This window comes from Bos indicus, chromosome 3 (genome assembly GCF_029378745.1).
Source record: "Bos indicus isolate NIAB-ARS_2022 breed Sahiwal x Tharparkar chromosome 3, NIAB-ARS_B.indTharparkar_mat_pri_1.0, whole genome shotgun sequence".
NCBI classification, from domain to species: Eukaryota; Metazoa; Chordata; class Mammalia; order Artiodactyla; family Bovidae; genus Bos; species Bos indicus.
The window spans coordinates 527,124-540,120 of NC_091762.1; the positions used below are offsets into that span (position 1 = coordinate 527,124).

The window sequence follows — 12,997 nt, forward strand, 5'->3', positions numbered from 1 at the left end:
AGAGTTATTTGAATCCTGTTCTGGGCATAGCATCAGTTTTTGCTGGAGTTTGGTGAACTGGGCTTTATAACTACTTACCTGATTCATTTGCTACCCCTTTCCTCTCCCTTTCGTTTCTTTCTTCCTTCTCTACCTTCATTTTTAAAGCAGTTCTATTGTATGCTTCAACTTTTTATCCTTTTATTAAGACTGCTGCACAGAAGACGCATGAGGCTAGAAATGCTACAGAACATGGGAACTGAGGAAGGGGGGAAAAACCACATATGAGAAGGAACTGTTTTGTCCCCTGAACCGGCAGCACCCTGGGCTGTGTATTGTAATTACTGCTCCCTGGCTTTGGCTCAGAGGTAGAGAGTAGCCATGAAAAGGTCTGTTTACATTCACCCTCCCACTCTAAGGAGTTGTGGGATCCTCAAAGGCTGGTTTCGCGGGTGGATTCACTGTGATATTCCCAGGGTGCGGGACAGTGCCTGGCACCAGGCAGATGCTCAGGCACGTTGGCTGGATGAATGAAAGGTGAGCAGGAAAGGCGACGCCAGGAGTCGTCCGCGGCGAGACTGGAGGAGGAGAATGGGACTGTGCGGAGCCTACGGGAAGAATCCGAAAGTGTAAGTGCAATGCAGAGAGAATGGCAAAGGCGACGTCCTAACAGCTGGAACTGGGACGGAGGAACGGGATTCAGGGAAGGCCCGAGGAGGGACCACAAAGGTTTACGGGCCGAGACGGTAGGGGCGAGACAAAGAGCAGCAGCTGAGGCCGACCGTGGGAAGAAATGGAAAAGTGGCCGGGAGGGAGGGCAAGCGCGAAAGGAAGGGGTGTGAGGGATGGGAAGCTGCGGCGCCGGGGCGGGCAGGGGCGGCGGCGCGCGGAGCCCGGGCGGGGCCGTGGGGGCGCGGGGGATTCGGAGGGCCCGCAGGCGGAGGGGCTCGGGACGGCGGAGAAGGGGCGGGCGGCGCTCGCGCCGCAAAGTTACTCGGTCTGTGTTCTGGCCGGGTACGCGTGCTGGCGGCGCGGCGGCGGGAGGAGCGAAGCGGGGCTCCGCGGGCTGAAACCCGAAACCTCCGGTCCCCGAGCGCGGCCGGGAGGAAGGAAGCTGCTGCCGCGGCGGCGACGGAGGCGGGGAGGCGGCTCGGGCCGACCCGGCCCTGAGCTGCCGCGGCGGCGGCCTCTGGGTGAGTACCCGCCGGGGCGCGGGCGGGAAGTGGGGCGCTGGCAGGGATGGAGCGGGGCCGAGTTCTTTGTGCCGTGCGGGAGGGCGCGGGGGTGCAGGCCAGACGGGGTCTCCGCGCCCCCTTCCCCCACTCCTCCCCGCCCCCACGGCGCTTTTTTTTTTTTTTTTTTATCTCCGCGCCCCTTGGAGGTAGGGAGTTATCTTCCTCGCGCACGCCGCTTTGCTTCGAGGATCCGGGGCTCTTTGTGGGAAGATCTTGAAGGCGCGCCCCTCTCCTGCGGCCAGCGGCTTCTGAGAGGCCCTTCCCACTAGCCCGCCTGGCTTCTGCCTCGCTGCCGGAAGCCCCTTTCTCAGACCTCCGGAAAGGGAGGACATCGGTGCGGCCCCGTGCCCCCTGGGCCGAGGGGCTTGAAGGTCCCCTCCGGGACAGATGTGCGGGACGCAGCGGCCTCGACCCTTAGCCGAAATCCGTGAGGACCAGGTGAGCTGCATCCTCGGTCGGGGCTCTGGGCGCTGTCTCCCGAGCTGGACGGAAGGTGCGCCCAGAAGTCGCCCGGCCCACCTGGGCGCCGCCGGGTAGGCGTCTCTGCTCTTCAGGTCTGCCCACGGAGATTCGGTTAGTTTGGGGGTACTTGGCCCGCCTTCTGGGCCAGAGCTTAGCCCTGGTCCAAACCTTTTGACAAAGGTATGTGGGATAAGAATGTCTACTGAATAACTGTGATGTTCTGGGGTCTGCTCTCATAACCACACAGCGGTGCGTTATCAGTTTATCGCACATCTCTGAGACTGGTTTTGTTTTTTTTTTTATTGTACTATTCATCCGTTTGTCAGTGCTTTTAAGAGCCCTGAAAGCACCTCCTCCCTGTGAAGGTGGTGTGGTTTTGGAGGGAAATGACTTTGGTTCCTTGATGTTGAGATAATGATGGCATTAGTGTTTGAGGGGAGGCTCGTGGTGGTGGTGGTGGAGGGAGCATCACTGTGCCCCCTCCCCATCCAGCCAACAGTGACTCAGCCCAGCGTCTTTTCCACCTGTGACCTGGACCCAGAAATGAGCTTTGGAGAGCTGCTGCATCGAAAAGTATTAGATGGCTTTCCCTCATAATCCCTCGTGGCTACTGAGATGGGTGAGGAAAGGGATTTCCCAGGCCACCAGCAGAGAGAGGTGGTGGGAAGTACCTCAGATCGCACAACTCTCTTTAACTGGAATTCAGCCACCCATTTCAGTCACTTCTTCCACAGTGCCTCTCTTTTCCTGTCTTAGACTACACTCGTTTTATACTTCTAAGATGCTTCCAAGCACTTTAATACACACTTTTAAATTTCATTCATGTAACAGCCCTCTGAAGTGTTATTCGCAGCTTTTACAGGTGGGGAAACTGAGACTCAAGAAAAGTACTCTGCTCAGCAAGTAAGGAGCCAGGATTGTACTCAGGTCTTTTGACTTAGCAGTACTTTTCACATGGGCTCCAACACAGGTGGGTCCTTGAACTCAGGATTTTCCTTGCCCTACAACTCCACCACCTTGATGGGAAGAATAGGAACTCTTCACAAGGAGGCCTGCTTGGCATTTAGAAACTAAGTCCAAGCCTCAAGTAGTCAAATCATTTTCTTTATGTTGCAGCCCTGTGCAGGGGGAGTCAGAAATGAGGCCTGGCCATGTGTTTAGAGGGTTGGAGTTGTTGCTTGGGTTCTGTGAAAGACAGAATGGGGTGAACTGGAGCTGATCTAAATGCCACCCAAAGGAGGTACAGTTCTGTGATGTAAACTCTGCTGGGACTAGTCAGTAAGCCTGAGTGCAGAATGGCTATGTGGGGGCTGTGTGTAGAACATACCTTCTGTAAAGAGATAGCAGGTGTGACAAGGTTCTAGCACTTTGCTTAATCTGAAATGGGGGAGGCGGGCGGTGGAAAGTTGCAAATTTTTAAGGAAGAAAGCTCCATGTTTTTAAAATTGGCAACTAATTCAAAACAGTTTTCAAAATATGCTGGGCAACCAAATCATGTGTGTAGGCTCGTTGTAGCCTGCAGACTGCCAGCTTGCAACCTTAGGAAGTACTTGCTGTCATTCTGAGAAGCAATAAAGCATAACTGGAGGGCAGAAGTGATGTTTTCTTGCTGTTTTTCTTTGAGATCAACAAACATCAACAAAGATGGAGGTAGTGCTACCTGGAATTTGGAGTAAGGATTGACTTTATGACTCAATACTTCATTCATTCAGCCAGTACTAGTACTGATCTCCTCTGTGATTTTAGTCCTGCACCAAGAGAATACTTTCAACTAGTTTTTGTTAGCCAGTTTAACAAATCTGGAAATAGAGGTGAATATGAATGCATAATATATAGTTTATTGATATTATATTATAAAACACGATGAAGTACTATTTGCATTTCCAACTTTAGGACCAACCTTAGTATATTGGATATGCCTTTAAAAATACATAAATGGGGATCATATATAATTATATGCTCCATGACTTAATTTTTTGACTTAATAATCAGACTTGGATGTCTTCTAATGGCAATAACATAGATATACTTCATTCTTTTTAATGGCTACATAGTATTTTATAGTGTAGATTCACCAGAATTCATTTAAACATTTTCCTATTGAGGGGCTTTGAGATTTTTTTTCCAGCTTCATCTATTATCAATGCTATAGTAAACATATTGAATGGTTTGCCTTGGAAATGAACAGAGATCATTCTGTCCTATGCAATATTGTTCTTTACAGCATCGGACTTTACTTCTATCACCAGTCACATCCACAACTGGGGTTGTTTTGCTTTGGCTGTGTCTCTTTACTTTCTGGAGTTATTTCTCCACTCTTCTCCAGTAGCATATTGGGTACCTACTGACCTGGGGAGTTCATCTTTCAGCATCATATCTTTTTGCCTTTTTCATACTATTCATGGAGTTCTCAAGGCAAGAATACCGAACTGGTTTGCCATTTCAGTCCCTTCTCCAGTGGACCACATTTTGGTCTTCATGACCCAGATCTTCACATTACTAAAAGATCTTTGGGACCCAGATAACCACAATGGCATGATCACTCACCTAGCACCAGACATCCTGGGATGCAAAGTCAAGTGGGCCTAAGGAAGCATCATTAGGAACAAAGATAGTGGAATTCTGGTAGAGCTATTTCAAATCCTAAAAGATGATGGTATGAAAGTGCTGTATTTAATATGCCAGCAAAATTGGAAAACTCAGCAGTGGCCACAGGACTGCAAAAGGTCAGTTTTCATTCCAATCCTAAAGAAAGGCAATGCCAAAGAATGTTAAAACTATAGCACAGTTGCACTCATCGCACACGCTAGCAAAGTAATGCTCATAATTCTCCAAGCCAGACTTCAACGGTATGTGAACCAGGAACTTCCAGATGTTCAAGCTGGATTTAGAAAAGGCAGAGGAACCAGAGGTCAAATTGCCAACATCTGTTGGATCATAGAAAAAGCAAGAGAGTTCCAGAAAAGCATCTACTTCTGCTTTATTGACTATGCAAAAGCCTTTGACTGTGTGGGTCACGACAAACTGTGGAAAATTCTAAAAGAGATGAGAATACCAGACCGCCCGACCTGCCTCCTGAGAAACCTGTATGCAGGTCAAGAAGCAACAGTTAGGACTGGACATGGAACAATAGACTGGTTCCAAATCAGGAAAGGAGTACATCAAGGCTGTATATTATCACCCTGCTTATTTAACTTCTGTGCAGAATACATCATGTGAAATGCTGGGTTGGATGAAGCACAAGCTGGAGTCAAGATGGCCAGAAGAAATATCAATAACCTCAGATATGCAAATGACACCACCTTTACGGCAGAAAGTGAAGAACTAAAGAGCCTCTTGATGAAAGTGAAAGAGGAGAGTGAAAAAGTTGGCTTAAAACTCAGCATTCAGAAACCTAAGATCATGGCATCCAGTCCCATCACTTCATGGCAAATAGGTGGGGAAACAAAGGAAACAGTGAGAGACTTTATTTTGGGGGGCTCCAAAATCACTGCAGATGGTGACTGCAGCCATGCAATTAAAAGACTCTCACTACTTGGAAGAAAAGCTATAACCAACCTGTACAGTGTATTAAAATGCAGCGACATTACTTTGTCAACAAAGGTCTGTCTAGTCAAAGCTATAGTTTTTCAAGTAGTCATGTATGGATGTGAGAGTTGGACTATAAAGAAAGCTGAGTGCCAAAGAATTAATGCTTTTGAACTATGGTGCTGGCGAAGACCCTTGAGAGTCCCTTGGACTGCAAGGAGATCCAACCAGTCCATTCCAAAGGAGATCAGTCCTTGGAAGGACTGATGGTGAAGCTGAAACTCCAATACTTTGGCCACCTGATGCGGAGAGCCGACTCATTTGAAAAGACCCTGATGCTGGGAAAGACTGAAAGAAAAAGAAGCGGGTGACAGATGATGAGATGGTTGGATGGCATCACTGTCTCGATGGACATGAGTTTGAGCAAGCTCCGAGGGCTGGTGATGGTCAGGAAAGCCTGGCATGCTGCAGTCCATGCAGTCGCAAAGAATCGGACACGACTGAGTGACTGAACTGATAGTGAACATGCTTATACATAAGTCTCTGTGTCTGTAGAGTATTTCTGGATAAAAGTTATTCTTGGAAGTGAAGTTGTTGGGTCAAAGGAAATGTATATTTTAAACATTTATTTAAGCAGAATTCCTTTTGTTTATTGGGATCTGGGGATTATGCAGAAAAAGAGATTGAGTTTGTTTAATTATCTAGGTTTACTTGTTTGGAGATAGATGTATACATAAGGCGTAGGTAGTATTCAAAGGCTATAAATGGTAATACCTCCCTTCTACTCTAGCCTTATATTTTCCTTTTTTGGTACAACTAATTTTGCCACTTTTTTTGTGTTCTTCTACACACATGCATTTATAGGTAAATAAAATATTCAATTTTATTTTCAATTTTCTTCCCCTAAAAAAATTATTATAGTAACATACTAAATACCCCATTCTGCTTATAGAATTTTAAAAATTTAATGTATATCTTGGAGACTATTCCATATCAAAGTTGTGTGCACTTTAAATGCTGATAGATTCTTCTAAGTCCACTCTTATAAAACACATTAATGGATTTATACTTCTTCAGATCCCTTAACAATTTTTCCATTGACTTGTTGGTGATTTCATCAATTTGTGAGGGTCTTTTAAATGTTAATCCTTTTCTTGTTAATAAATCAAGTATCTTGCCTTTTTTGTCTTCCCAGATTTGCTTATTGTACCTTTGGTTGTTTAATGTTTATGAGTTAGAGTTCAGAGAAGGCAATGGCACCCCACTCCAGTGCTCTTGCCTGGAAAATCCCATGGACAGAGGAGGCTGGTAGGCTGCGGTCCCTGGCGTCGCTAAGAGTCGGATGCGACTGAGTGACTTCACTTTCACTTTTCACTTTCATGCAATGGAGAAGGAAATGGCAACCCCCTCCAGTGTTCTTGCCTGAAGAATCCCAGGGACGGGGGAGCCTGGTGGGCTGCTGTCTATGGGGTCGCATAGAGTTGGACACGACTGAAGCGACTTAGCAGCAGTAGCATGAGTTAGTGTTGGTTGCTCAGTCGTGTCTGACTCTTTGTCACCCTATGGACTGTAGCCCACCAGCCTCCTCTGTCCATGGGATTTTTCAGGCAAGAATACTGGAGTGGGTTGCCATTTCCTTCTCCAATGTTTATGTGGTTAAGTCTATAAGACTTTTCACTATTGCTTCAAGTTTTCTGTCATTTAGGAAGCCTTCTCCTATCTCAAAATTAATTTTTCCTAAATTCTCTCTTTCATCTCCATTTTTCTTTGCATTTTCCATCTAAAATTATTGAAAATTATTGTATCTTTTACTTTTCTTCAGTGTCTTTCCTTTCTGACACCAGGGAGGTCAAGGTTTGAATTTGAGATCAAGGTTAAAGATCAAGGTTTGCTGGTGAGCTTCTTTAGCTAATGTAGCATGTCTGTGAGAAACTCACGTCACCTCTTTGGGCCTTCCAGTCCATCATCTGTAAAATAACACATTAGAATGAGTTACTGCCAAAGCTTCTTTCAGCTCTCAAGTGTTGGAGATGAGTGAACCTGATCCCTTCTTGACACCTGTTACCACAACCTTGGTCCAAGCCTTTGTCTCTCACTAGGGATATAGCAGCAACCTCAGACTGCTGTCTCTGCCTCCATGCATGGGCCCTATAGTCCGTTCTTCACCCAGCAGCAGAATAACTCTTCTAAAACATGAATCAGATGCATCATTCCAGGGGCCTCTGTTCCCACATGGAATCTCATCCACGCTCCTTACCACGACCCACAGTGCCCTGTGTAATCTGGCCCCTTGCCGTTTCCACAGTCTGCCTCTTCCCTCACTCCTCTCCAGCTTCCTTGCTAGTCCTCAAGCATTCCAAGCTCATTCTGACTCACTGCCTTTGCAAGGGCTCTTCCCGTGACCTGAAATTCCCTTCCATCATTTTTTGGTCTCTGCTCAAAACCTTAGCTCTTTGGAGAGACTTTGCTGACTCCTCACTCCCAGCTCACCTACCGTTACTCCATTTTGTTTATCCTTATACCACCCACCACTCTATGGAATTATTTTGTGTATTTTTTTATATTTTTATTTTTTTTATCAAGTTATTTTTTTTCTTTTCATATTTTTCCAGATTGATTGAGATATAATTGACATATAGAACAGTAGAGTTTAAGGTATACAGCATAATGATTTGACTTGCATGCGTCATGAAATGATTATCACAATAAGTTTAGTGAATGTCCATCATCTCATACAGATTCAAAATTAAAGAAATGGAACAATTTTTTTCCTTGTGCTGAGAACTCAGAATTTACTCTTGACAATTTTCATATAAAACATATGGCCATGTTAATTATACTTACTATGTTGGACATTACATCCCTAGTATTTATTAACATTATAACTGGGAATTTCTACTATTGATATTTGTTTGTTTGCTGTCTGTGTCCCCTGTTTGCTGAATGTAAGCTCCAGGAGATGAGAGATTTTTGGCATCTTGCTGGGTGCTATGTGCAGCTGCAAAGTGGAGCTTAGCTCTCAATAGGCATACAGTAAATGGTTTTTCGAGGTGGCTGAGTGAGGAATGAGATGGGGAAGTTAGGATTGTCTCACAACAAGTGGTGGTGTGGTGAGGGAGGGAAGGGGCCTCCTCTGTTCTGCAGGGGCACCTGTCTCAGATACAGTCATCAGAAAAATATGTTCAGAAGGAATACCATTTTAAGCCATAATCTCAGTTTTAGCATTATGAGCTTAGTTTGCTGGGCTTTTAAGATCTTCACAACCAGAGATAATCACTATGGTGTGATCACTCTCCTAGAGCCAGACATCCTGGAATGTGAAGTCAAATGGGCCTTAGGAAGCATCACTATGAACAAAGCTAGTGGAGGTGATTGAATTCCAGTTGAACTGTTTCAAATCCTGAAAGATGATGCTGTGAAAGTGCTGCACTCAATATGCTAGCAAATTTGGAAAACTCAGCAGTGGCCACAGGACTGGAAAAGGTCAGTTTTCATTCCAATCCCAAAGAAAGGCAATGCCAAAAGAATGCTCAAACTACCACACAGTTGCACTCATCTCACATGCTAGCAAAGTAATGCTCAAAATTCTCCAAGCGAGGCTTCAGCAATACGTGCACCGTGAACTTCCAGATGTTCAAGCTGGTTTTAGAAAAGGCAGAGGAACCAGAGATTGAATTGCCAACGAAAAGGAAAGATATAAACATCTGAATGCAGAGTTCCAAAGAATAGCAAGAAGAGATAAGAAAGCCTTCTTCAGCGATCAATGCAAAGAAATAGAGGAAAACAACAGAATGGGAAAGACTAGGGATCTCTTCAAGACAATCAGAGATACCAAGGGAACATTTCATGCAAAGATGGGCTTGATAAAGGACAGAAATGGTATGGACCTAACAGAAGCAGAAGATGTTAAGAAGAGATGGCAAGAATACACAGAAGAACTGTACAAAAAAGATCTTCACGACCCAGATAATCACCATGGTGTGATCACTGACCTAGAGCCAGACATCCTGGAATGTGAAGTCAAGTGGGCCTTAGAAAGCATCACTACAAACAAAGCTAGTGGAGGTGATCGAATTCCGGTTGAGCTATTCCAAATCCTGAAAGCTGATGCTGTGAAAGTGCTACACTCAATATGCCAGCAAATTTGGAAAACTCAGCAGTGGCCACAGGACTGGAAAAGGTCAGTTTTCATTCCAATCCCAAAGAAAGGCAATGCCAAAGAATGCTCAAACTACCGCACAATTGCACTCATCTCACACGCTAGTAAAGTAATGCTCAAAATTCTCCAAGCCAGGCTTCAGCAATATGTGAACCGTGAACTTCCAGATGTTCAAGCTGGTTTTAGAAAAGGCAGAGGAACCAGAGATCAAATTGCCAACATCCACTGGATCATGGAAAAAGCAAGAGAGTTCCAGAAAAACATCTATTTCTGCTTTCTTGACTATGCCAAAGCCTTTGACTGTGTGGATCACAATAAACTGTGGAAAATTCTGAAAGAGATGGGAATACCAGACCACCTGACTTGCCTCTTGAGAAACCTATATGCAGGTCAGGAAGCAACAGTTAGAACTGGGCATGGAACAACAGACTGGTTCCAAGTTGGGAAAGGAGTACGTCAATGCTGTATATTGTCACCGTGTTTATTTAACTTATATGCAAAGTACATCATGAGAAACGCTGGACTGGAAGAAACACAAGCTGGAATCAAGATTGCCGGGAGAAATATCAATAACCTCAGATATGCAGATGACACCACCCTTATGGCAGAAAGTGAAGAGAAACTAAAAAGCCTTTTGATGAAAGTGAAAGCAGAAAGTGAAAAAGTTGGCTTAAAGCTCAACATTCAGAAAACGAAGATCATGGCATCCAGTCCCGTCACTTTATGGCAAATAGATGGGGAAACAGTGGAAACAGTGTCAGACTTTATTTTTCTGGGCTCCAAAATCACTGCAGATGGTGATTACAGCCATGAAATGAAAAGACACTTACTCCTTGGAAGGAAAGTTATGACCAACCTAGACAGCATATTGAAAAGCAGAGACATTACTTTGTCGACAAAGGTCTGTCTAGTCAAGGCTGTGGTTTTTCCAGTGGTCATGTATGGATGTGAGAGTTGGATTGTAAAGAAAGGTGAGCGCCGAAGAATTGGTGCTTTTGAACTGTGGTGTTGGAGCAAACTCTTGAGTCCCTTGGACTGCAAGGAGATCCGTCCAGTCCATCCTAAAGGAAATCAGTCCTGAATATTCATTGGAAGGACTGCTGCTGAAGCTGAAACTCCAATACTTTGGCCACCTGATGTGAAGAGCTGACTCATTTGAAAACCCTGATACTGGGAAGGATTGAAGGCAGGAGGAGAAGGGGACGACAGAGGATGAGATGGTTGGATGGCATCACCGACTCAATGGCAACCCACCGACCTGGGTTTGGGTGAACTCTGGAAGTTGGTGATGGACAAGGAGGCCTGGTGTGCTGCAGTTCATGGGGTCACAAAGAGTCAGACACGACTGAGCGACTGAACTGGAATGAGGATAATGAGTAAAACAAATAATAAAGGGTAAAACCAATTAGCATAGTATAATCATTAGTTATCTTGTGACAGAAGTAATCAACTCAGCTTTATTCTCAACATAGCTTCTGTCTTTTGTCTTCTTGGAGCATGTATGTAAATTTGTTTATGGAGGGAGTTTTATTTTTCTTGATCTGTTCATTTAGTGTCCATAGGAACAAGTAGAATGAACCCAATTTTTCCTATAGAACAGGCTTTCTTAACCTCAGCACCACTGATATATTGTGCTGGATAATTGTTGTGGGTGAGCAAGAGTGCATTATGGGATGTTTAGCAGCATCCTTGGCCTTAGATCCCAGTAGCATCCCCTGATATGTGACAACCAAAGACGTCTCCAGAAATTGCCCGATATCCCTTGAAGTGGAAGTGGAGGCAAAATCACCCCTCCTTGAGAACCACTCTTGTAAAATATTGGGGTAGTAACTGAGTTTGATTATTATCTAGAGTCTTCTAATTAGACATTTTCAGACCCTCCCAGCCATCCTGATTCTATCTTTAGCTTTAAAAGATGAGATTTGCTCTTTCGGGGAAGGGGTTGTGGCCTGGAATATCAGTTCCCCTCATTACAGATGTAGGTAAATTAAAATTGCATGTTTTTCAGTCAGCTGGTCACCTGGGTGCCTGAGAGCCTGACTCAGCTGGAGCTGAGCCTTAGTGGTTACCAAGCAGCGGAGTTCTTGGCTGAGTGCTTTCGTGCTGACTGAGCTGTCAGCCCTGAGCCCCCAGTGGAGTCAGACGTGTTTCCATTTTTCAGTCTTTCTCAACAGACTTTCTCTCCTCTCTTTTATTCACCTAGTGGTCAAATGAAACCTCTTTGGTTTTAATTAAAATTTGAATGGGAAAAGGAGAATTGAGTTTTCTTTTCATGTCTTAAGTAGCTTTCTTAAACATGTCTTAAGTTTATCTCCTGACAGTCACTCCACTAGCTGCTTTTACACATGTGACTTCATATATTCTCCTTGGTAATCATATGAAGTTGGTTAATTCCACTGTTTTGATCTTTTTGGAGAAACTGAGGCTCAGAGAGTTAGAAGATAGCAGGTAGTCACATGAAATTCAAACCGAGGTTTAGTTAACAGTCTGAAAAACATGTCCTTTCTATTGAATATCAGATCAACATGGATATTACTATGAGTAGGGGGGATATAAAATCCCACATTCAAAGTACTGTTGGGAATTCAAAGGGGAAACTGAGGAGGAATTTATAATCCATTTGCAAGGGAAAGCATACTCACCTAAAATAAAAATTTTTCCTAAGACAGGCATGTCTGAAAAGATAATATTAAAGAACTATTGGGTTCTTTAAGATGTAAAGATGTAAAGGGTGATCAGGGTCATTGTGAGGATGGCATGTTCCAGAAAGGCTTCTTGAGACTTTTGCTGCTAAGGTAGATGTAAGCACCTTCAGATGTTGTTCGTATAAATGTCAGCAAGGGCTTATGATAGTGATCACCAAGCTCTGCCGGGCTGTGTGGATCCACCTGCGCTTTTGGTACCACTTCCGTTGGAAAAAAGAAAATGCTTACTTACAGAGAGCTCATGTGAATCAATAACAGTGTAACAGATGGATTCAAATTTTATTGACCACAATAGCATGTTTATTGTGAAGAATTTATTTCTGAAGAATAATAGTTCACATATGTGTGCAACATCATGTATTTGGTCTACAGAGAGTAACGGCCACCCAGAGTTTGGGAATGCATGACTTAGATAATGTGTGATAGGATAGTTGATAGAGGAAATAAAAATAAGAGGGAAGCAAGGTAACCAAGAAATAATCTCTGCCTTGCTATGCAGATCTGTGCAAATATCATCTGCAAATATAGCTATAGTCTCTTCAAGAAATTCATGTTTTTTAGATTTAGCCTTTTGGAAAATTCTAATATAAGTCATTCAGTATATAACATTTATCTGCACTTATCTATTTGTCTTTCTGGTGGCATAAAATCCAATAGGACTTGACAATCTTTTTTAAAAACTCAGCAGTTTCCCTTTTATCATTTAAAAAAATATTAAAGTAAAATGGAAAGCTCTGAGCTATTTCAAGGGCCTTTGTTTTTCTTAATCATTTGGGCCATATAAATACAATTAGCATATCACTTATCTGGCAAAGTGCTGAGAAGTAGAAAATCGACCTTCCCCAAAGGTGCAGAAAGAAATGGCATCTGTCTGACAGAAGCCATACCTGGAGAACTTTGCACTGAAGCCCTTCCTCAGTATATCAGCT

General features: G+C 44.0%; 1 protein-coding gene across 6 annotated transcripts in view; it reads left to right on the forward strand.

Annotated features, from left to right (window-relative positions):
- Window positions 1-339: 339 nt before the first annotated feature.
- Window positions 340-12,997, forward strand: part of GPR161 (G protein-coupled receptor 161) — a 55,506-nt gene continuing 42,848 nt past the window's right edge. Inside the window, exon 1 of one of the 6 annotated variants that reach the window (XM_070782277.1) lies at window positions 340-608. The gene's annotated coding sequence lies outside the window, so the exon portion shown is untranslated. The other 5 variants (XM_070782286.1, XM_070782266.1, XM_019986383.2 and 2 more) reach the window with 5 other exon arrangements.